This window comes from Nerophis ophidion, linkage group LG01, assembly GCF_033978795.1.
Source record: "Nerophis ophidion isolate RoL-2023_Sa linkage group LG01, RoL_Noph_v1.0, whole genome shotgun sequence".
In the NCBI taxonomy this organism is placed as follows: Eukaryota; Metazoa; Chordata; class Actinopteri; order Syngnathiformes; family Syngnathidae; genus Nerophis; species Nerophis ophidion.
This window is the reverse complement of record NC_084611.1, coordinates 55,256,779-55,279,278: the sequence shown is the minus strand read 5'-3', so window position 1 is coordinate 55,279,278 and position 22,500 is coordinate 55,256,779. Positions and strand designations below refer to the sequence as shown.

The window sequence follows — 22,500 nt, the reverse complement described above, 5'->3', positions numbered from 1 at the left end:
ACCAAATACTTATTTTCCACCATAACTTACAAATAAATTATTTAAAATTCCTACAATATATACATACATATATATACACATATACATATATATATATATATGTATATATATATATATATATATATATATATATATATACATATATATATATATATACATATACATATATATATACATACATATATATTTACTTACATATATACATACATATGTGTACACACACACACACACATATATATATATATATATATATATATATATATATATATATATATATATATATATATATATATATATATGCGGTACGCATAGTATAAGCTATTAAGTGCTAGCAGCTACACAACAGCTAAGCACACAATAACACGCAAGACAGACATATATAATAAATGTCATTACCAAAACAATATTGCAATCTTTAACAGCTAGTTTTTTTAATATTACCAAGTAACACTGGGCCACCTACTCAGTGGCCTAGTGGTAGGAGTGTCCGCCCTGAGATCGGTAGTTCCAACCCAGGCCGAGTCATACCAAACACTATAAAAATGGGACCCGTAACCTCCCTGCTTGGCACTCAGCATCAAGGGTTAGAATTGGGGTTTAAATCCCCATAAATGATTCCCGGGTGCGGCCACCGCTGTTGCCCACTGCTCCCCTCACCTTCCAAGGTGCTAACAAGGGGATGGGTCAAATGCAGATGACAAATTTCACCACACCTAGTGTGTATGTGACAATCATTGCTCCTGATGGGTGCTGGTTAGCGCCTTGCATGGCAGCTCCCTCCATCAGTGTGTGAATGTGTGTGTGAATGGGTAAATATGGAAGTAGTGTCAAAGCGCTTTGAGTACTTTGAAAGTAGAAAAGCGCTATACAAGTACAACCCTTACTTTAACTTAACATTAAAGTACTAAAATAATTATAGTTGCAATATTTACAAAGCAGAAGTGCATTAGAATGAATCCAGTAAAAAACATGTCCGCATCAATTATGAACTTTCTTTCTTTCTTTTTTTTTCTTTTTTTGTATAGCGCTTTTCTACCTTCAAGGTACTCAAAGCGCTTTGACACTACTTCCACATTTACCCATTCACACACACACACACATTCACACACTGATGGAGGGAGCTGCCATGCAAGGCGCTAACCAGCACCCATCAGGAGCAAGGGTGAAGTGTCTCGCTCAAGGACACAACGGACGTGACAAGGCTGGTACTAGGTGGTAATTGAACCAGGGACCTTCAGGTTGCACCCAGCCACTTTTCCACTGCGCCACGCCGTTAACTTCATGTTCATGAATAATTTGGGCCACTGGGTGTCACCAAAAAAAAAAATTACCACTCCACTTTAACTTACAACATTGTACCATTGTTCCATTTCTTAGATGATATAATTGATAAATAAGGTGGCGACTCCGCCCGGATGCAGCTGAGATAGGTGACCCCGAATGGGACAAATGGTAGAAAATGGATGGATGGATATAAATGTTGATGACTAAAGTGCTGATATCAACAAAACCCAACCCCCACCCCTCCCAACCTTCTCCACATCCCACCTCCCGGATTGTAAATAATGTAAATAATTCAAAGACTGTATTATGCTGATAGTATATATTTGACCACGAATTGATTAACAAGAACCCCGACTTAAACAAGTTGAAAAACTTATTTGGGTGTTACCATTTAGTGGTAGAGACAAGGAGCACCGCTGATGAATGGTCTATTTTTGATCTTTTTTCGTATATAAGGCACAACGGATTATAGGCCGCTTTAAAATAGTCATATTTATTTAATTTTTTTCTGAATGTAAAACACTTCCTTGTGGTCTTTTTTGTAGCGTTGTAGCGTGCAAGGGTGGGAGTGGAAGAAGTGTCAAAAGATGCAGCTAACCTTTTTTAATGACATTAAGACTTTACTTCAATCAATAACGGAGCAGCTTCTTCTTATTTGTGGCTCAACAATGCAATTACACCAAAAATGTGTCCTGTTGAAAACCAACTGACCGGAACTCTCTGATAACTAAAGTTCCTCGGGTGAATAATTTAAACTCACTACACCGGTATGTTTTAGCGCTTTCATAGCATGATAGAAGTTAGAACTTTACACTAATTTATATTAGCAATGGAAACAGCAGAGGATTAATGTCTTGACTTTGACACACGGGACATACAGTATCTCCTATATAAAAAAAAATCTTTCAATATGCGTTTTGTTGCGTCTGGAACATTGCGCTTTGTAGTAAGTCGAAGCATTTAAAAAAGTTCCTTAGAAGACAGCTGTGAAGACTGCTTCTAAAGTGCCTCTAAAAACTGGTATATGTCTGCTACATGTTTCAAAACAAAGCAAAACTCCACAGGTGGGAGGAGCACGATAACATAAACATGCAGTAAAAAGGTTGACTTCATAGTGAATGTCACATAGCACAAGCAAAAACAACATAAATAAATATGGCAGTCTTGCTACTTTTTACTTTGTGGAGGGGTCGTGACGTTTGATGTTGCAGCGAAACGGGGTGTGCCAGGACCGGCTTCGAGATCACGTGGGCCAGAATATGTAATCAGCTGTCGCTCTGTTAAAAGGCAGAAGGAGAGGTGGAGTACGAGCTAGATTGACAGACACTAAAGACAATTGCTAAAAAGCACAACAGACGATTTATTGAAAAATAAACATGTCATGTTGGTGCTTGGTGGTCCGAAAAACCCGGAAGAAAGAGTCTTCCACATACTTGTCAATTGTACAGTCTTGGTAGATCACACCCAACACGTATACTAATAGCACACACAATTGTATAGTTTGCATGGCTGTTTAGTGCATAGTATTTGGATCTTAGTCGATCAGGCTCTTTGTGTCCATTTAAAAGCAAAGACAAGCAAAGTGCTGATAAAGACAAAGTATCAGAACAAAGTAACCAAACAACACCAAAGCTACGTAGCTTGCTAAAAGTGAAGTTTGTGATGACGTTGAGTCAACAAAGATAGATAGACAAAGTTTAGTTGGCGGACTTTAGCTAAAATTATACTTAAATCTGTTTTTTCACACAACTATGTCTCTCCTACATTAGCTAGCTAGCTGAGGAGCTAGCTATCTTACCGAGGAGAGTGTTATCACAGTGACTTTTTTTGTCTCGCAAACGTTCAATTCTGTCCGGAAAAAAACGCGAATGATGACAATTGAGGGGGGGCGTGGCCTGCGGACATGCAGCAAAACAGGGTGTGCCAGGGCCGGCTTTGTGATCAGCGACAAGTGTATAGATAGCCCACCTGGGCCTGATTATCTAATCACTTGTGGTTCTGTTAAAAGCCGGCAGCTGGGAGGGGAGGGGAATTGGAGGTGGAGCGCAAGCGAGAGAGAGACAGACAGAAGAAAAGACACTTGCTGAAAAGCCAAAATAAAAAGACTATTGGAAAAATAAAAAGTGCCCTTAAAAGGAGCTGTCATGTCGGTGATTGGTGGTACGAGGAACCCGGAGGAAAGAAACCTCCACAAGGACGTCAACAGCTATTGATGTCAAATTTACGTCGGCCAACAGTTTCACCCATAGCACATGCGGATGCAGATTAAAGTAAGTATGTATGTAAAAGTTACAAAAGTTAATGGCGCCTAGGGACAGATGAATAAGATGCCATTGGGGTGTAACAAATAACCAATATGAATCAGAAATCGGTTTTTAAAGTGAGTGCATTGGTACACAGTTACCTGGATCAATCAGAACGTAAAACAACCTGGCTGATAGCCCGTTACAAAATCATAAATCAGTTTAATTGATCTGTTAGGCTGCTGGAAGCTATGTCTGCTTAGTGTCGACAGCGTTCTCTCACTCTCTGAAAGAAAGAAAGAAAAAAAGAAAGAAAGATAGAAAAAGGTGACAGACGCAATAACATTGTCCTTTCATATGTATCAGGTGTCTGAGAAACCAACGCAACATCCCAGTACACTTCAAACCAAGCAAAACCAACCAAGAGCATCCCAAAGACCAGAAACCCTACACCCACAAAAAAAAACCTGGTGAATATTATTCAGTGTAATGATGAATGCATTGATTTATATATCGGAGAAACAAAACAACCACTAAGCCGGCATATGGCACAGCATGGACGAGCAAACTCTTTAAGTCAAGACTCAGCAGTCTACCTGCGTCTCAACAGCCCTTTGAAGACAAATATATACAGATTCTGGACAGGGAGGACGGATGGTTCAAAAGTGGAGTGAGGAAAGCTATCGACATCAAGGTTGAAAAACCATCCCTATACAGAGGAGGTGCGACACCACCTGTCTCCCACATATGACACTGTCCTTTGAAGCATTCCTAAAAAGCTCTGAAATTTAGATTCAGAATCACATCAGAATCAGAAATACTTTTTTAAGCCCCGAGAGGAAATTAAAATTTTCAGCAAAATCCCATTCAAGATCAGACAAACATTACAGGGAGACAGAACAGGATCGCTGATGGGTCTGCCAACTTCCAGCGCCCCTTACAAAAAAGCTGAGATACAGGTAAACAATTGGGGGGAAACAATCAGTCTAAGCCTCTCTTTGAGAGGGGGGGGGGGTCCAGACTGAGGCCAAGGAAAAAAACAACTCATAGCCATAGCACACATCCCTCTTACACACTTGTAAGAGAGAAACATCAAACATCAACGAACAAAAAGGACATTAAAGACATTAAAAGAGCAGAGCTGATACAACCAGCCACTTCTACATACAGCTATGAATAAAAAGTAAAAGAAACACATACACAATGGTGGCCTCTGCGGCGTTCCACGCCATTGTCTGCTTGAGTGGAGCGAGCATGGCCAGAGACAGGAACAAACCCAACAAAGCAACTAAGAGAGCAGACTCCACTCTCGGCCACCCACTAACTCGGCCAGTGTCCAGTCCGCATGGATGAGCGAGGATGCGTCTAAGGAGACTGAGGTGTCCGATAACTGCTCATTCAGCCAAGGCACGTCTGATGGGGTGGAGGGAGCACGGACAGAGACAGGAACAGACCCAACAAAGCAACCAAGAGAGACGACTTCACTCTCGGCCGCCCACTAACTCAGCCAGTGTCCAGTCCGTATCGATGAGCTAGGATGCGTCTAAGGAGACTGATGTGTCCAATACCTGCTCATTCAGCCAAGATAAAGTGAAAATTGTCCGTCCCTGCGCTCAGTGCTAGTTCCGCAGCCCTATCTCTTCATCTGCATCTCCTCCAGTCTCTCCAAACGGACTCCGGTGTGGCAGAGACCCAGCAGCTGGTCTCCATGGCCAAAAGGCTCCCAGAAGGCAGATCCAGATCCAGATCCAGATCAATTTAGCCTCCAACAAACAGGAGTTTTTTGAACGTTCAAGTTCCCCTAATACAACCAAGTGGAATGTTAACACGGGTGACTCCAATCTATTGAAGGATTTTGTGCTGTTGGTGCTCATTTTGATCATTTAGCTACACAAGACCTCCACGCTAACAAAGTGAATTCCATTTTAATGACTGCTGTTGGCATTGACTGAAGGTCACCTCTTTGTAAAGCGAAAAATCACATTTGCATGGACACGCCCAGCTTTTGTTAAGAGTATAAATTGTAAGGGCTTTGGAACCAGCATCTAGACTAGATCTGACCAAACTAAGTCGATGAGCATGAACTGATGAAGCCTGTCTGGATAAGAGGTCCATACATCCATCTTCTTCCGCTTATCTGAGGTCAGGTCATAGGGGTAGCAGCCTAAGCAGGGAAGCCCAGACTTCCCTCTCCCCAGCCACTTCATCTAGCTCTTCTCAGGGGATCCCGAGATGTTTCCAGGCCAGCGGGGAGACATAGTTTTCCCAACATGTCCTGGGTCTTCCCCGTGGCCTCTTACCAGTCGGACGTGCCCTAAACACCTCACTAGGGAGGCGTTCGGGTGGTATCCTGACCGGATGCCCAAACCACATCATCTGGCTCCTCTCGATGTGGAGGAGCAGCGGCTTTACTATGAGCTCCTCCCGGAAGACAGATATTCTCACCCTATCTCTAAGGGAGAGCCCCGCCACTTAGAGGAGGAAGCTCATTTCGGCCGCTTGTACCCATGATCTTGTCCTTTTGGTCATAACCCAAAGCTCATGACCATAGGTGAGGATGGGAACGTAGATCGACCAGTAAATTTAGAGCCTTGCCTTCTGGCTCAGCTCCTTCACCACAACGAATCGATACAGCATCCGCATTACTGAAGACGCCGCACGGATCCGCCTGTCGACCTCACGATTCGCTCTTCCCTAACTAGTGAACAAGACTCCGAGGTACTTGAACTCCTCCACATGGATAAATGACTAATAGTCAATGGTCAAATCAATTGCAGATCCCAACATTGATTTAACATTGTCAAAAAACTTCTTGTTCCAACTTTATGTATGACCAATAGTCAATGGTCAAATCAACGCCAGAACCCAACATTGATTAAACATTGTCAAAAAACGTCTTTTTCCAAGTTTAAGTATAACCAATAGACAATGGTCAAATCAACGCCAGAATCCAACATTGATTGAACATTGTCAAAAAACTTCTTGTTCCAACTTTAAGTATGACCAATTGTCAATGGTCAAATCAACGCCTGAACCCAAAATTGATTGAAAATTGTCAAAAAACTTGTTTTTCTAACGTTAGGTTTTTGTTGCTCAACGTCAGGACCTAATTCAACGAGTTCTCGACGTTGTTTTAATGTCTTGTGCCTGCTGGGAGATTGCATCGGATCAAACCTAGCATGTACAGTTTTGAAGGGAATATCAGCAGGAAGGCATTTTGGATTTTCTTCGTCATGAATTGGTTACACTTGCGTCAGATTTCTTCATCAACCTCTAATTTCCAGAGTCCATAGCATCTTTCCTGACACCATCCCTACTCCTCATCGCCTCGCAACACCACAGTCCAGCTCATTATTCTAAATTATTCTGGGCCAGCAGGTTGTAGCTGGCTCTCTACATGTGATCCCCTCACAGACGACAGATTCCTGGCAAGAAGAGGCATCATTGCATCCTGCCAGGAATGGAGTGGAAATGGTGAGAACAGGTGTGACTATTTAGATCAGGTCACCAGCTGTCAGGACAGCCATTACAGAGGCGTAGACACAAACTGTACACTTCACTGGGTCTTGCTTTATTAACACAAATTATTAGTCCAGATAGTGATTTTCTGCCCCATTATGTATCTAGAATTTGATCAAGAAGGGAAAAAAAAGAAAGAAAGAAAACACAGTGCCAATTCATTGCTCTACTTCTAAGAACCTTACTTCACTGTCTCCTTGGTAACCAGCACAGAGAGAGTGTGAGGAAGTGTTGCGAAGCGATGTGATTGGAGGATGCTCAAGAGCCCTGGACCACTGATATAAATGTTGGGAGTCAGGTATAAAAAAAAATAATAATAAAAAAAAAAGTACAAGAGGCTACAGATCTTTTATGTGTTGTCAGAGTGTGTACATTACATGTTAGTTTTCCAGTAAAAGATTAAAATGTTTACTTGATTTGTAAACTGATCTCAGTGTTTAGGATTTAGGTGGTGGATTCATTGGCTCAGTATCAGAATGGTCAAATCTAGGAGTGTTCCTATCAGGGGTTTTTGACAATAAAAATATTGTCACTCTGGTATGGATCATGTACTGATACTACCAGTGGTATAGACTGATTTAGGGATTGATCTAGGGCTGGGCAATACATCGAATATACTCGATATATCGCGGGTTTGTCTCTGTGCGATAAAGAAAATGACTATATCGTGATATTCGAGTATACGTCCTCACGCAGTTGCTTTTAGCTGCGGGCATTACACTACATGCTCTTCTCACTCTTTCTTGTCCCTCCTATAACAAGAACAACACTGGCTGGCTTATGCTATGTATTTATTTTAGTCTTTAATTTTCCAGTACTCAGTTTCAAATGCAGTACTTAAAATAGCGAATAAAATGCATTTATAGCTGTCACTCACTAGGACACACCTGAACATAGTTTTTCACAAAACGAGGCCGATACTGATCGGTGTCCCAACGATCAACGCATCATTAGTTAAATTGGTCTTGATTGATGAGACACCTTTTGAGTCATATGGGATATCTATCGTTTGGTGATACCATATTTTCCGGACCATGGGGCGCACCAGATGAATGGTCTATGTTCGATCTTTTTTCATATATAAAACGTACCGGATTATATGCTGAATTAAATGAGACATATCATTATAATTTTTTTTTCTAAATTTAAAACACTTCCTAGTGTAATGGCGGTTCTTTGGTCAAAATGTTGCATAGATGATGTTTTACAGATCATCTTCAAGCTGCTTTCTGACAGTCTCTTCCGAAGGCTCCATTTGGTAGGTGGTCTTATTTACGGGGATCACCTTCGGCGGCGTCTTCTCCCTGTCATCTTTGTTGTAGCGTGCAAGGACGGGAGTGGAAGAAGTGTCAAAAGATGGCGCTAACTGTTTTAATGACATTCAGATTTTACTTCAATCAATGCAGGAGCAGCATCTCCTCATCCGTGGATCAATAGTGTAACAACAAGGCTGGAAATGTGTCCCGTGAAAAAACAACCGGCCAAAACTCTCTAATGACTAAAATTCCTTGGGTGAATAATGTAAACTCACCACACCGGTATGTTTTAGCACTTTCATGGCGAGTTTACTGACTTATATAAGTAAGAACTTCACACTACATTTTATTATAAATGGCAACAGCGGAGGATAAATGGCCTATAGGATAGAGAAAAAGAAGCTTATTGACTACGGCCTCTCCACGGACTACAAAGGCGGATGTCTGTGTTAGCCTTCCCTCAACTACATACCCTTAATTATTTACCCTCAGCGCTGTTGCACCTCTTTGATGTCATCACTGGTTGATGCTGTTGTCCTTAGCCAACTAACCTACCGTATTTTTCGGACTATGGATTGCACCAGCATGTAAGCCACACCCACTAAATTTTAGAAGATATAACCGACCCACCGATCTCAAACCTCCCATTCCTCTCAAAGGTGCTGGAAAAGGTAGTTGCTGCCCAACTTCATGACCATCTTAAAACCAACAACCTTTATGAAAAGTTCCAGTCTGGTTTCTGCTCTGGCCACAGCACGGAGACTGCCCTGATCAGGTTTACCAATGACCTGCTGATGCTGGCTCACGATCCCTTCTCATCCTCCTTGACCTCACTGCAGCATTTGACACCGTTCATCACCGCATCCTGCTACACCGCCTACACTCCACCATCGGACTCTCTGATACTGCCCTAACTGGTTCACGTCCTACCTCACCCAAAGAACAGAGTTTGTCTCTCTGGGAGAGGCAAATTCGGACACACACTCTGTCACCTGTGGTGTCCCTCAAGGATTAGTCCTCGGCCCCACCTTTTGCACACTCTACATGCTCCCCCTTGGCCGTGTCATTAGCCAGCACGGAATACCATTCCCCAGCTATGCTGATGACTCCAAACTCTACCTGAAAACCAACCCAACACCCTCTGCAGCCCTGCCATCATCCACACTTACCAACTGCCTGGAGGAGATAAAGGCGTGGATGAAACAATTTTCTGCAACTGAACAGCTCCAAAGCCGAAGCCATTCTAGTCGGCACCCCACATCAGACCCAGTCATACACCATCACCAGCATCACCTTCTCCGGCCACGACATTCACCTCTCATCCTCAGTCACGAATCTGGGTGTTAGAACGGACCCTCACCTGACCTTTGAGGCTCAAATAAAACTGTGCACGACTTCCTTCTACCATTTCACTTTGTATCCTCCAGGCTAGACTACTGCAACTCACTTCTTGTCGGGATCCCCAACAAGAACATCCAGAAGCTGCAGTACTTACAGATTAGTGCTGCTAGAATTCTGATGAGAGTGCGGAAATACGACCACATCCCACCGGTTCTCAAAGCCCTTCACTGGCTTCCTGTTCCTCTCAGGATTGAATACAAAGTCTACCTACTAACCCAGTGGTTCTCAAATGGGGGTACGCGTACCCCTGGGGGTACTTGAAGGTATCCCAAGGGGTATGTGAGATTTTTTTTTAATATTCTAAAAATAGCAACAATTCAAAAATCCTTTATAAATATACTTATTGAATGATACTTCAACAAAATATGAATGTAAGTTCATAAACTGTGAAAAGAAATGCAGCAATGCTACATTCAGTGTTGACAGCCAGATTTTTTGTGGACATGTTCCATAAATATTGATGTTAAAGATTTCTTTTTTTGTGAAGGACTGTTTAGAATTAAGTTCATGAATCCAGATGGATCTCTATTACAATCCCCAAAGAGGGCACTTTAACTTGATGATTACTTCTATGTGTAGAAATATGTATTTATAATTGAATCACTTGTTTGTTTTTCAAAAAGTTTGTAGTTATTTTTATATATTTTCTTCCAAATAGTTCAAGAAAGACCACTACAAAAGAGAAATATTTTGCACTGTTATACAATTTAATAAATCAGAAACTGATGTCATAGTGCTGTATTTTACTTCCTTATCTCTTTTTTTTCAACCAAAAATGCTTTGCTCTGATTAGGGGGTACTTGAATCAAAAAAAATGTTCACAGGGGTTACATCACTGAAAAAAGGTTGAGAACCACTGTACTAACCCACCGGTGCCTCCATGGAAATGCCACCCTCTACCACCCTCTACCTCAAAGCACTGCTCACCCCCAAATCCTCCACACGACACTTCCGCTCCGGACGGGCTAACCTCCTACCAACCTCTGAGGACAAAGCAACGTACATTGGGAGACCGGGCTTTCAGCGCTGCCGCTTCTAGCCTGTGGAACGCACTCCCTGACCACCTGAGGGCACCACTGTCTGTGGATACTTTTAAAAAAGGCTTAAAAACTCTTCTTTTTAAAAAAGTCTTTTTTTTTTAGATAAATGCGAACTCGTTGTAGTTTTTATTGTTTTAATACACTGTAGCACTTTGAGCTTGTTTGCTCAATGGAAAGTGATTTTTTACAAATAAAATCTATTATTATTATTAAATATTTTACCATATATTAGCTGGACCAGACTATACGCCGCATATACACACGGTGCTTCTTACTCCTTTTCGGACATGATGTAAAGTGAAATTATGTGAAATTGTGATGTATTTTACTGTAACTGTGTTCATATTCGAAATGAACTATAGAAACTAAACTAAATGTAGATTGCTTGAATCCAATTCCACAGACACTGAGGGTAAACAGACGCTCACATGTGATTCTAGAATTAAAAGAGTGTTAGAGCAAACATTCACTTTCTACTGTACAGTGCAATGCATCCATGCGGGTCCGAGCACAAGTGCGGGACTGTGCTCGGAGTGAGACGAGCAGCAGCTACTTTCATCCCATGCAATGCACTAAGAATAGAGCCGCCATATAAGGAACTGTGAACGTCTGTTGGCATCAACTCAGGGGGATGCAGCACAGTTGTTGGACAGCGGATTGATTTCCGGACTTCCTGTCGGGCGGGCTTGTGACTGCGGGACCCGAGTGGAATAGAAATAAACATGCGAGTGTTCAAACTCTTTGGAAACTCATGACCAGCATGACCAGGCACTCATGTGATCTTCAAAAGCCGCACACCCAGCATGCTGGTTGTTATGAACAACAGTAGCACGCAACATGAGGAAGTTATTGCTCTGGTTGTTAGCAGATGTGTAGTTAATAACAAACTCATGTTGTCTCCCAGCAGCCATCCAGCCTTTAGTGCCAGCCTTTTTATTATTGGGAGGACAAAATAATATCCGAACCTGCAGCCTAGCAGGGCTTCGTTGGGGGACACAATTGGATTTAGCTGGAGGAAGACCTTTTTTTTTTCCATCCATAATCACTCACTGTTGAGCTCTAAATATAATCTGGCACTCTGGTACCAGAAGTGTATGAAACTCTGCACATAACTGTCACCAGTCTTTCCTTGTCAACCTCTTTCATAGAGTTTGCAGTAGGGCTGGGCGATATATCGAATATACTCAGGTTTTGTCTCTGCGCAATATCGAAAATGACTATATCTTGATATTCGAGAATACGTTCTCACGCCATTGCTTTTAGCTGCGGGCATTACACTTCAGGCTTTTCTCACTCTCTTGTCTCTGCTTCTCACAGAGACATTAAAACAAGCGCACCTTCTTACATACGTCGCTCACGTATACGCCCTCGTGGAGCAGAGAGGTAGCGGCATGGGTAACGTTAGCTGTGGTGCAAGTGGTTAAATGAAAGAAAGATGGTTTGGATCTGGTAACAAATGAAGGAAGAATTAATTCCCCCAAAAAACAGCACAGGGTTTATCGTCTTGCTGACATCACATGTACAAAGATAAGACCTTGTGGAGGAATGTTCTGTGGTCAGATGAAACAAAAATATAGCTTTTTTGCCCCAATACCCAGCAATATGTTTGGAGGAGAAAAGGTGAGGCCTTTAATTCCAGAACCACCACCCTACCGTCATGCATGGTGGTGGTAGTATTATGCTAAGGGCCTGTTTTGCAGCCAATGGAACTGGTGCTTTACAGAGAGCAAATGGGACAATGAAAAAGGAGGATTACCTCCAAATTCTTCAGGACAACCTAAAATCATCAGCCCGGAGGTTGGGTTTTGGGCACAGTTGGGTGTTCCAACAGGACAATGACCCTAAACACACGCCAAAAGTGGTAAAGGAATGGCTAAATCAGGCTAGAATTAAGGTTTTAGAATGGCCTTCCCAAAGTCCTGATTTAAACGTGTGGACAATGCTGAAGAAACAAGTCCATGTCAGGAAACCAACAAATTTAACTGAACTGCACCAATTTGGTCAAGAAGAGTGGTCAAAAATTCAACCTGAAGCTTGTGGATGGCTACCAAAAGCGCCTTATTGCAGTGAAACTTGCCAAGGAACATGTAAGCAAATATTAACATTGCTGTATGTATACTTTTGACCCAGCAGATTTGCTCACATTACTAGTAGACTTATAATAAATTCATAAAAGAACCAAACTTCATGAATGTTTTTTTGTGATCAACAAATATGTGCTCCAATCACTCTCACAAAAAAATAAGAGTTGTGTATGTACATGTTAGTTAAGCTCATCCCTGAATTTGGTAAGAAATTATTCCTGAGCTGGTTTGAGCGACATGAAAAAAACCTGACCTTCAATAACATGTGTCACACCATAACATTTCAGCACAGCAAGCATGCATTACACACGTGCAGCTGTCAAAGGTCACTATGTTGAACTTTGCTGTGTGTCATAATTTACAAACAGCATGCTAAATAACAACATGGCTTGTATTTTCAGTAACATTATAACAGAGGGGTCATTATAGAGCTAAGTCCTATGTGTCAAAGTCCAGATATAATTATCCATGGCCCCCGGGATGATATTTGATAAGTATTAGAACCGGCCCGCAGGCCACAGCCCCCTGCTGCTGTTTTGCACGTACCAATACTCCATCAGTGTCGACGCTAGGAATTTTCAAAATGGTCATAAAGTCATCAAGTCTTTAAAATGGGGTCCCACTTAACAGTTTTGAAAACAAATAAATGTATGCAGCATGCTGTTATATCGCACAGTCTATATTGTGTTTTGGAAAAAAAGCTGTCATAAACATTACTTAATTCACTAAAAATGTCTCACATTAACATTTATACATATATATATAAACATACATATACACATACATACATATTATACATATATATATATATATATATATTTGTACAGTATATATATATATATACATATATATATATATATACAGTATATATATACATATATATATACATATATACAAATACATATATGTGTGTATATCAATATGATATTAATACATATGCATATATTAAGTGTAGAAATACAAATGAAATACACAAATAAATAAATATTATTTAAAATAATTGTAAATATATTTTTGAGATTTGAAAATATAAACAAAATGTATAAATATAAAAATGTGACATACAAATACATTAAGAATTTGTATAAATAAACCTTTATTTGTAAATATATTTTTGAAATTTGAATATAAATATGCTGGATTTTGTATTTGTATGTGTTTTGAATTTGCATATGTGGATCGCTTTTTTTATCTTTTGCGTCAATGAGACAATCTTCCTACAAACCATATGCACAAATAAATGTGACCGACACACTCCCTTGAACAACCAGCAGAGGGCACTGCAGCCAGAGCGGTCTGGGTCACAGAGCATTATATGCAAAATGTCCGGAGTTCTCTGCACAAAAACAATCCACGTCTTTACAGAGAGAACGCACAATTGGCCTGAGCTTGCCAGTTAGCATTGTATTAGCTAACGCTAATTCATCCAGTTAATCTGAAAAGTCATGCTAGCTCCTTATTTTATCGTATCAATGCCGTTTAATGACCTTCTCCCGTTGTATAAACTAATCTCTTATCAGTGCAATGTGTCAAATCATCATCATAAATCAATCATCATGACCATCCCTGGTTTGCCTCTGATTGGCTCCCCAGTGTCTAACCATGTCTGCGCCCTCTGCTGGCTGTCTAGGGGAGTGTGTAGGTCACATTTATTTGTGCATCTGGTTTGTGGGATGAATGTCTCATCGACACAAAACTAACAAAGTGATCCACATATGCAAATTCAATACAAATACAAAATCAAGCATATTTTTATACAAATCTCAAATATATATTAACAAATACATGTTTATTTATACAAATTCTTGATTTATTTGTATGTCACATTTTTATATGCATACATGCTAATTGTATATATTTTTAAATCTCAAAAATATATTTACAAATACGTGATTTATATAATTTATTTATTTATTTGTATATCACATTTGTATTTGTATATTAATTAATATATGCACAAACAATTCTACATCCACAAAGAAAAACAATTTTTATGCATATATGAAAATGATTCAATTATAAACATTCATTCACTTTTTTCTGTCCTTCATTGATCTAAACTTTACCGCTGCCAGTATTTTTTTCTATATTTTAATTTTAATATTTTCGGAATGTGTTTGTTCTATTTTTGGCCAAAGTAAGTAAGTAAGTACTTTTTACTTATAAAGTGCTTTTCACAAATAAAACCACAAAGCGCTGTACAAAACATAGATGAAGTAAAACAACATTTCAATTAAAACAACAGGGGCAATATCATGAAAAGAATACAAAGTCAATTGAAATTGATAGTCAAAAAGGTGCCTTAATTAAAAGCTTTACTAAAAAGAGAAGATTTCAAATGTTTCTTAAATGTGTCAGAGTCAAGATCACAGAGAGACTGGTGCAAATGTTCGAGAGTCTGGGAGCCATTGCCTGGAATGCCAGTTCTCCACGGGTTTCAAAACAAGTTTTTGGGGTCTTTAGAAGAGCCTGGCCCAGAAGAATAGGGGCATAGCATGTCAGTGATGTACTGAGGGGCCCCACCATGCCAAGCACAGAATGTCAGGACTTGAATTTTAAACTCAATGATGAAATTAACTAGAAGCCAATGAAGACTGATTACAATGGGGGTAATATGGGTTGTTCGAGGTGCACTGGTCAAGACAAAGAAAACAATCTGAAGTTGTCTTTAGTTTTTTATGCCATGATTGTTTATAGTCCGGCCCGCGTGTGCACAGATTTTCCTTCATGCGGCCCCTGAGCTAAAATGAGTTTGACACCCTTGATCTAAGTCATTTAAGGACTTTCATATACACTAGGGAAAATAAGTATGTGATCCTCAGTCCTTACTAGGGTTGTGACAAATAAACAGATTTTCAGTTTTTGAAGGAATCTTTCACGCGAGTACAGAAACCCTTGCAGCACTAACTCTTCCGGGGCACTACAATATAAGCATGTAAACACTGGGACACAGCTGTGGATAAGATTGGCTGTTAGCTATCTGCGAGCCCCCTTGGTCAGCCAGGGCATAATTTGCCAACCCTCCCAATTTTCCCAGGAGATTCCCGAATTTCATTGCCCCTCCCGAAAATCTCCCTGGCCAACCATTCTCCCGAAATGTGTCCCGATTTCCACCCGGACAACAATAACGGGTGCATGCCTCAAGGGTATACTGCCTTTAGCGTCCTCTACAACCTGATGTCACGTCCGGTTTTTCCTTCATGCAAACAGCGGCCAAGTCTCCTTGGCCGATCAATTTAATTTTCCATGGATATAGGCCGATACTGATTGGTGGCCGATCGATCGGTGCATCTTGAATGAATAACAAACTCATATTCAGAAACTTTGGCAGACATTTTCTCTTGTGGAATTGAAAGGGCATTTACTGCCTCAGCCCGACTATCACACATCTGCTTTCCTTTCAAACTGGTTTAAGTATCTAAGCCCACGATAACCACCGACTGATAATGGGAAGAGATAATGGAAACAAATTATTTGAATAACGTACTTTCATAGGAACATTGTCTTTGCAGATATTCTTCTGGAATGGAAGGCCATTTACTGCCTCAGCTGGGCTCAGTTCTGCTTGACTGATCAAACATCTGCATTCTTTACGAGAGCAGTTACTGCCTCAATCTATGGAAATGAACACAGTCAGCACACAAACTGCATTTTCAAAAGTAGGCCAAAGGTATGCCAACTTATGTGCTTGTCCCTTGGGCAATGCTAGAGAGGAGTTTGCAAGAAGAAAGAGACTTGGAATTCATATAACACGGAAAAATTAACAAAGTATGAAAAAACTAGGAATGGTACGGTATGGTATACTCACAGGTCATAGGTACCTCATTACAATTAACCTAACAAAATACATAAAACTGCTCACATTTTGAGCCTTACACATACAACTAAGATAACTACAGACTTAGGGCTTCGCATTATCACAAGCCAAAAGTCCTGCACATGTCCACCGTGTAGATGGCGGAGCTGACACGACACACACTTCCTGTCCCTCACTGTGCAGAATGAATGGTAAAACCAAAAAACTGCAGTCGAAAAAGGTGAATTTTCTTGATTCCCGTTGCATCCCTAGCAAATACCATCTTACAGTTGGAATTACCTCCATTCCAAGCCATTCATACCTCTGCATAATGAGTGATATATATATATATATATATACACAATATATATATATATACAGTATATATATATATATATATACACATACATATATATACACAGTATATATATATCTATATATATATACACAGTATATATATATATCTATATATATATATATATAGATATATGTACACACAGTATATATATATATATATATATATATATATATATATATATAGATATATGTACACACAGTATATATATATATATATATAGATATATGTACACACAGTATATATATATATATCTATATATATAGATATATGTACACACAGTATATATATATATATAGATATATGTACACACAGTATATATATATATATATATATAGATATATACACAGTATATATATATATCTATATATATACAGTAATATATATATATATATATATATATATATATATATATATATATATATATATATATATATATATATATATATATATATATATATATATATATATATATATATATATCAAGGATGTCCCGATCCAGGTTTTTGCACTTCCGATCCGATACCGATATTGTTTTTGTACTTCCGATCCGATACAGATACTGGCCGATACTGGCCTATCCGAGCATCTATTAAAGTTTAAAGTTATTTAGCCTACTTAGTTGTCAGATTCATGCTGAAAAGGATTTCAGTACTCTTGATAACAACTAACCAGCTGAATTAGGTGAGTTTGAATAATACACAATAGTTGGTATTCAAGGATGAACACAAAATATCAAAAATTATACATGACAAACAGAAATGGCATCATTAAACAGTAAAAAAGTGAACAGTATAAAGTGTAAATAATGCTGTAAACATTACTAAAAAAATCAAAACACACAAACAACCTGAGTGGGATAAAATGTCTATAACTCAGCATCAATACTTGCTCTCTAACAAGAGTAAACTTAAAAAATATATATATGTAAACACACACTCCCTTCAATTGTTTGTCCCAGTCAGGGGGGGGGCAAACAATTGAAGTCCATGCATAATGGGGAGATTCTTTCTAACAAAGACGAGCATTTCAAGATGCTCAGGTGTCAGCCTCCTCCTGTGTTCATCTGTGATGAGTGCTAAAAAGCCTCTCACTCGCAAGAGTCCTTAAAATGTCTTACAACTTTACCACCACACTTGACTTTATTGTGGCATGTTTTGCACTCCACCTCTTCATCTTTTTCGTTTTGTAGGATAAAATAATCCCACACAGCTGACATTTTTACCGTAACTTTTAATTCACATGGCCGTCTGAACGGTTAGAGCGCAGACCTGCAGATGTTTTGAAGGTGTTCTGGAAAATGCGGAAGTGAGTTTAGCAGCAGAAGAGTCGAATGTATTATTTAAATCGGTGTGTTGGAAAACACGGACCGGAGTTTTTTTTTTTTAACTGGATCTGGATCGGCCTTTACCCATGCCTTGCCGATACGCATTTTTTGGCAAATATCGGCGGCCGATCCAATATTCAAATCGGATCGGGACAACCCTAATATATATATAGTACTATCTATCTATATGTGTGAATGCTCCAAAGCATTCACACATATAAATGATAAATAAATGAGTTGTACTTGTATAGCGCTTTTCTACCTTCAAGGTACTCAAAGCGCTTTGACACTACTTCCACATTTACCCATTCACACACACATTCACACACTGATGGAAGGGGCTGCCATGCAAGGCGCTAACCAGCACCCATCAGGAGCAAGGGTGAAGTGTCTTGCTCAGGAAACAACGGACGTGACGAGGTTGGTACTAGGTGGGGATTGAACCAGCAACCCTCGGGTTGCGCACGGTCAGTCCCCCACTGCGCCACGCCGTCCCATATGGTTTTCTACACCAAAATCAATCTATTATTCAGCTTCTTATTATTCTTATTATTTTTTTTTCATCTGATTCAAACCGTTCGCACTTCCAACTGTTCAACCTATTTGGTAATTGCTGGCTTTCCCTTTACACAAATTCCCAGATTTCCCAGAATTCTAGGTTTTCAGGGAAATTTTTCCAATTTAAAATTAATTGGCCCTTTTTCAAACTTTCACCATTTCCACATTTTTCCACCTATTCAAACCACTTGACCTTCAACACATTCCAACATCCTGGGAATTCAAACTATCCTTTTTCAACTTAAAAAATATTCCAGGATTTTCCAGAATTATGGGTTTTCCAAAGACCTATTCCCACCCTTTGTTTTAGTGACTACTTCTCCCGCATTTTTCAACCGTTCTACCATCAAAACATTTCTCTTAATTAGGAAAAAAAAACAAAGTTGTTTTTTATCAACTGGAAAAATTCCCGGTTTTCCTGAAATTCCAGGATTTCCATAGTACCATTTCTAATTCTACACGTTATTACTTCAATATTTCTCGACCGATTTGAAAAATTCCACCACCAACCGTTTCAACTTATTCAGAAGATTCAAGTTTTTTACCATTTTCTAAAAAATTCCCGCATATCCCAAAATCCCCCATTTTTGGGGGAAATGGGACATTCTTCGGAGCTTTTGACCGACAAACAATTCCAACACCAACCAATTCAGCTCAATCAGGACACTCATGCTCCTAATCATTTTTTTTTTAAATCCCGTTTTTCCCCAAAATTCCCAGATTTACAAGAAGTTCCCATTGAAATGAATGGGCCATTTTTCCAAATTCCAGAATTCCCACATTTTTCAACCTATTCAAACCATTCCGACATTAACACAATCCACTAATCCTGGACATTCAAAGCAACACTTTCCAAGTTCCAAACCAAATTCCGGTTTTCCTGGAAATTCAAACCATTTCAACATTCCAACTATACTTACATTCATACTACATTCTGTCAGCATTTCAGTTCAACTTCAGCATTGGAGCATTCACACAATTCCTTCCGTAATTGCCTCTTCTAGTTCCTATTTGTTATTTGCAACTAGTGTCTTATTGAGTGTAATTCTGGTGAACTTTGACGATAACATTTACATTTGTTTGACAGTTGCGCTCACTCTTCAACGATACAAATATAGTTGCAATAAAAGACCTCGGCATTAACGTCTCTAGTCCGTAAGCTCTTCCCCACAAGTATGGGCAGGTTGTGGTTCAGCTGAGGAAAGTCTCAAGCGACAGGGTGTGCCGATATGGGCGCTGTGCGGGGGCAGAATGGAAGGCATTCAAAAGAAAGACAGAGACAAATGGAAGGGGAAGATATATGATTGGGGAGGTGGAATGAGACATTGTAGGAATGAAACAAAGAATGGAGGGTGCATGACTGTCCAGAACATGAGATGGATGGGGCAATGAGGGGAGGCAAAGGAACAGGGAGAGCACAGGTTAACGTATCACAAAGCGGATTTTTATTTTGTATTCTACGCTATATTGCCAAAAATATTTGGCCCCCTGCCTCGACTCACATATGAGCTTGAAAGTGCCATCCCATTCCCAACCCATAGGGTTCAATATGATGTTGGTCCACTTTTCTGAGTTTTTACAGATTCAACTCTTCTGGGAAGGCTGTCCACAAGGTTGTGGAGTGTGTTTATAGGAATTTGACCATTCTTACAAAAGTGCCTTGGTGAGGTCACACACTGATGTTGGACGAGAAGGCCTGGCTCTCAGTCTCCGTTGTAATTCATCTAAAAAGGTGTTTGTGGAGAGGCGTGGCCGGCAGTCCGACAGCGAGGCAGGGCACGCCGGAGCCCGGCCCAAGATGGCGGTAAGGAGGCATGGGCTGCGAGCAAGCAGCTAGGCGGGGCGCGCCGAAATCAACACGCAAATATTATCAGGTGTGTGGGTCGCCCAGCTGGGCACAATTTAAATCTCTCGCACTGTATAAAAGAACAGCGGCCGTAAACGCCAGGGGGAGAGACGGAGAGAGAGGGACCCATAAGGAAGCCGATGCTGAACGCGAGAGGAAAAGAGCACAAAGAAGACGACGCATGCAGCCGAAAAGCTGGAGAGAGAGACAAAAGCAGAAAAAGGGGAAGACTGCAAAGAAAACCGGCAAGAGACTTACTTATTGCAAAATAAAAGAAGTCTACACCTGCTCGACAGAATGTAATTCCTTGGAGGTCCTGAGAACCCGCACGACGACGGCTTGAGACCGTCACACTGTTCTATCGGGTTAAGTTCATCCACACCACACTCACATCAGTCTTGTTAAAAAGAAAGGCCATGTACCAGTGGTAAAAATGCCCCTGTGCCAACTTTTTTGCAGTGTGTTGCTGCCACTAAATTCTAAGTTTCTGATTATTTGCAACAAAAAAAATCAGTTTCTCAGTTTGAACATTTAATATCTTGTCTTTGCAATCCATTCAATTGAATATAGGTTGAAAAGGATTTGCAAAACGTTGTATTCGGTTTTTATTTACAAATTACACATTGTGCCAAATTCACTGGTTTTGGGTTTTGTAGTTTAAAGTTAAAGTTAAAGTACAAATTATTGTCACACACACACGAGGTGTGGCGAAATGATTATCTGCATTTGACTCATCACCCTTGATCACCCCCTGGGAGGTGAGGAGAGCAGTGAGCAGCAGCTGTGGCCGTGCCCGGGAATAATTTTTGGTGATGTAACCCCCAATTCCAACCCTTAATGCTGAGTGCCAAGCAGGGAGGTAATGGGTCCCATTTTTATAGTCTTTGGTATGACTCGGCCGGGGTTTGAACCCACAACCTACCACTCCAACCACTAGGCCACTGAGTTGAATAAAAATGTGTGAAATCATGAACAAACGGCGTGCTGGGAACTTAAAATGCACTGAAAGTTTTTGCACAGGAGCACATATAAACATAAGCTTACATTTTATAAATGTTTCATATTTGCATATTACACCTATTTTAAAGTGAAATATTAATGTTGATGTGCATTTTTCACGACGGCGTGGCGATGTTTGGAGAGTGGCCGTGCCAGCAACCTGAGGGTTAATGGTTCAATCCCCACCTTCTACCATCAGAGTCACATCCGTTGTGTCCCTGAGCAAGACGCTTCACCCTTGATCCTGATGGGTCCTGGTTAGCGCCGTGCATGGCAGCTCCCTCCATCAGTGTGTGAATGTGTGTGTGAATGGGTGAATGTGGAAATGGTGTCAAAGTGCTTTGAGTTCCTTAAAAATGTAGAAAAGCGCTATACAGGTATAACCCATTTCCCATTTTTTGAAAAAAAAAAAGGCTTTAAAGTGGGTATAATCCAATAACTTGATTAAACAACAACTTTGTTCTGTCGAGACAAACCTCTGCAGACATCCAACTATTGATTTGCAGATTCAAAGTGAGGAATCCTATTGGGCACTAAATATAATTTTCACTAAATATAATTTCTCTTTAAAATAAAACATCCATCCATCCATCTTCTTCCGCTCATCCGAGGTCGGGTCGCGGGGGCAGCAGCATAAGTAGGGAACCCCTGACTTTCCTCTCCCCAGCCAGTTGGTCCAGCTCTCCCCAGGGGATCCCGAGGTGTTCCCAGGCCAGCCGGGAGACAGTCTACCCAACGTGACCTGGGTCTTACCCGTGGCCTCCTACCAGTCCAAAGTGCCCGAAACACCTC

The 22,500-nt window shown here is 40.3% G+C and overlaps 1 protein-coding gene across 5 annotated transcripts in view; it reads right to left on the bottom strand.

Moving 5' to 3' along the window:
- The window catches only part of sh3pxd2aa (SH3 and PX domains 2Aa), a 232,777-nt gene that overhangs the window by 160,034 nt on the left and 50,243 nt on the right, over positions 1–22,500 (bottom strand). Inside the window, exon 1 of one of the 5 annotated variants that reach the window (XM_061907830.1) lies at positions 2,463–2,494. The exons of the other annotated variants lie outside the window; for them this stretch is intronic. The gene's annotated coding sequence lies outside the window, so the exon portion shown is untranslated. Of the gene's footprint in view, positions 1–2,462; positions 2,495–22,500 lie in introns of those variants that run through there. 5 annotated transcript variants of the gene reach the window in all.